Here is a 3,911-nt window from a genome sequence, read left to right as displayed (position 1 = left end):
CAATGTCCTAATACAATGGAAGGACGATGGGCAGTGACAATTCATTTCACTTTTTCTTTTAGGGAATATTAGCCCTGAGCCAACATCTGCAGCCAATCCTCCTCTTTTTGCTGAAGAGTTTTGGCTCTGAGCTAACAGCTGTGCCCATCTTTCTCTACTTTATATGTGAGACACCTGCCACAGTGTGGCTTGATAAGCAGTGCTTAGGTCCGTGCCCGGAATCTGAACCAGTGAACCCCAGGTCACTGAAGTAGGGCATGCAAACTTAACCGCTACGCCAGTGGGCCGGCCCCTCATTTCACTTTTGTATTGTCTTTCTAGAAAATTCCATAGTTTCTTCTTTGTCTTGTTTTTTAGCCCCTTTTAGCATATTTTGAAATACTTGATGAGTAATGATGAAATAATTTTCAGGATGATGAAATAGTCAAATATTTCAAGACACAGGAAAAGTAAGGTTCTTAAGATCCCATAAATATATCTTCAATTTATAAAAGGCTTGAATGAACCCATACAGTAAAGGCAGGACAGAATGGGTTTAGTTCTATTTTTTAAAACAATAAGTAACACTTTTTTTCCCTCTGTTCTTTGGAAGGTGTCTAAGACAGAATAACAGTCATGAAATATCATTCCCTACAAATTGTTGGAATTGCTCAAAAAGTAAACTAGAAAAATGAAAACTGGATCCATTGGACCCTGATGGTGAATGTCATTTATACGCATCTACACCTAAATTGCTCTGTCCAAAACATGCCTTTTTACAGTTAATTTATTTAGATCAGGATCTAAACGAGATCCATGGATTGTGTGCTTACGTCATTAAGGTCTCTGATTCTAGAACTGTCACCACACCCCTTAGTTGTGTGCTGTTGACTCATTCAAGAAGCTGTCAGTTGTCCTACAGCGTGTACTTCCTCAGCTGTCCCTGACTTGCCTCATTTTTCCTGAAGACCAGCTTGGGCCCAGGCTCGGGCTCTGCCTTTCTTTGGCGGTGCTGGTAGTTTAGATTGCACCGTGGTGGTCGGGGGCACAAGGTTGCCTCATTCCCGCCTTTCCATCAAACACTGATTGGTTTGAGCACAGGTTTTTGTCTGACTCGTGAGTGGCATTCTACCTGATCACTGCCGTCGCCAATTCTGTGGTCAGAGAGTCAGGAGCTCTGGATTCCAGTCCTGGACTCCTTACTGGTTTGTCTCGGCTCTGGTGGCCTTATCTATGGGCTGGGAATAATGTCACTTGCTCTGTTTCCCTCTCAGAGTTCCTGTAGGAATCCAGAGAGAAAACTGACTTGAGAGAGCTTTGGAAGCTATAAAGTGCCATTTAGGATGACGATTATCTCCCTGCTGCCTATGGTTCAGGCCTCCCCAGCCCCCTCCGCACCCTCCTGGGCGGCTGGCTCACCTCCTGCATGCCCACTCCCTCCCACTCCTGGGCACACTGTGCATGGGCTCTGTCCAGCGCTGAACTCGGCCTTGCACCCTGCGTACTGTTGAGGGACCCATGGAGAGTCCAGGGCCTGATACCCGGCTGCAGAACTGCTGGTTGTGACGAGTTAACATCGGGGATGCTTGTTGCTGGGATAAATTCATGCTTCGGGGTAAAACTCTTGGAACCCTCTTGTATAAAAGCCTGCTCCATTTGGGCCTGCAGTGAAATGAACTTTTGGCTTATGAGTCTGGCATCTGGAGGAAGAGAAGCTTAACTGACTAGCAAAGCAATTTTTGGAACGTTTTATTGAAGTATGATAAACATGCACAGAAGCACACATATGAGAATGCAGCCCAAAGAATATTCACGAACTGACCCCTTGTGGGGAACCAGCACCCACATCAGGAAGCAGAACCTTACATCCAAACTTAGAAGCCTCCCTCAGGCCCTGGCCTGTCACCCCAAAGGGTAACCACTATCCTGAGTTTCCTGAGGCGTTTTAAAGGCTGATGATCTTCACTATAAATGTAGTTGACCTGTGCTCCCAGGAGATAGGTTCCTCCCACATCTCCAGTTGTAAATGTGCTCCCCCCATCCTTCTTTTCAGCCCCACCCCTCACCAAAGGGCTCATCTTCCTCCAAAGGGAACAAAAAATGCTTTACAGTCATGTGCTGCATAAGGGCATTTTGGTCAATGTTGGACCACACGCACGACAGTGGTCCCATAAGATTAGTACTGTGGAGCCTAGGGGTGTATCAGGCTGTACCATCTAGGTTTGTATAAGTGCACTCTATAATGTTCACGCAACAACGGAATCACCTGACGACATGTTTCTCAGAACATATTCCCATCGTTAAATGACACGTAACTGTGTCCAGAAAGAATTATTTTCTCCTGAGAGCCAAGAGGGGGACTAGGGGTCGTTATAGACAGGTTCCCAAAGAGGGTAGCACTGCGCCCCTCTAGCACTGTTTGGTCCGCCTGTGCGTGTGTGCATGCGTGTGTGAGTGCGTGTGCACGTGTGTGCACGCCTGTCTTCTCTCTCTACGACGTGCATCTTCATGGTCAGCCAGTGGTCGAAGAGGAAGCATCTCTTCTGTGCCACTACTGAAGACCCATCATATTACTAGGGAATGTTTCTTTTGCTAGTTACTCAGTTGAAGTATTTGAAGCAATTAAATATATCATTTTAAAGATTTAAGAGTTTTTACTTAAACTAGTTTGTAACTGAGACCGAACATCAGTCAAACCCTCCTCTAAATGATTGTTAAACTTGACTGGATCCATAAACAGCTTAATAAGATTTTTAAGTTGGACTTCAAGTTTAAGGAAAAACTAGGTTTTTAAATATAGTACTTTAATAAATCGGGTAGTTATTTAAAAAACAAAGTACCTGCCACTGGTCGTTTATGTGCACAAAAGTCATCTTTCAAAAACCCCCAGACCTTTTTACTGCAGCGGCATGCACGGACCGTTGGGGGTGAGCGACACGTCTGCAGTGGAAGGGCGGGCAGGTCTCAGAGGGAGAGGTGGCGACTGCTCCACTGGAATCTGAATTCCTGCTCTGGCTTTGGGAGGAGATGCTCATGGTCCTGTCACCTAAGGTACTGTCTTCAAACTGGGACCTGCACCTTACTGCTCAGCTGTAACGTTGGGTTAGGAGACTGTGACCAACATTCAAAAACATGGAATAGAATTAGGGTTGCCAGTTACAATACAGGATACCTGGTTAAAGACAATTTCAGATAAAGAACAAATAATCTTTTCAGTATAAATATATCCCGAATATTAGATGGGATGTACACATACTAAAAGTCTTCGTTACTTATCTGAAATTCAAATTTAACTGGGAGTCCTGTATTTCTATCGCTAAATTTGGTAAACCTAAGTAGCAGAGAATAGAAAATACCAAAAGGGGGGACACATTGCAGGAGTAAATGTTATTTCATATATATTTGTGAGCATGTATTGGGTCACACCTGAAATGCGTTTCTTACTGCAGATTGGAGCACACAATGTGAATCACTGTCCTAGGTGTTGAATGTCAGACAACCACAAAGGAGTTTAACTATTCCTGGCGTGAATAAGGGGTACCCTGGGTGCTATAATAATCATTGTCATTCCACTCTCTGCCTCACTCTGTGTTACGTTTTTTTTGGAAAGGATTTTTCTTGAAGGAACTCTGAGCCTTCAAAATGTTTATTGAAACATCACTCAGAAAATTTCCCCTGTTGATCAGACTCTCACGTCCTTTCTGAGAAGAAGACCTCGGATGCACTCTCTGGGCCTCACCTGGGGAAAGGTGCCACCAGGTGGGCAATGTGCCAAACACCAAGAGACACTTCCACCCATGGCCACTAGGTGGGGACACGCGGCTGTGATCACGGAGTGACCCTGTTAGAGCTAATGGGGTGATCTACCAGGCTCAAAGGATGTGGTTCACTTTGATCACTTCCCGTACTTCTGGCAGCAGCCCCAGGTCATG

The sequence above is a fragment of the Equus quagga genome, chromosome 20 (genome assembly GCF_021613505.1).
Source record: "Equus quagga isolate Etosha38 chromosome 20, UCLA_HA_Equagga_1.0, whole genome shotgun sequence".
Lineage (NCBI taxonomy): Eukaryota > Metazoa > Chordata > Mammalia > Perissodactyla > Equidae > Equus > Equus quagga.
The sequence above is the reverse complement of the archived record's forward strand: the minus strand, read 5'-3'. Positions refer to the sequence as shown.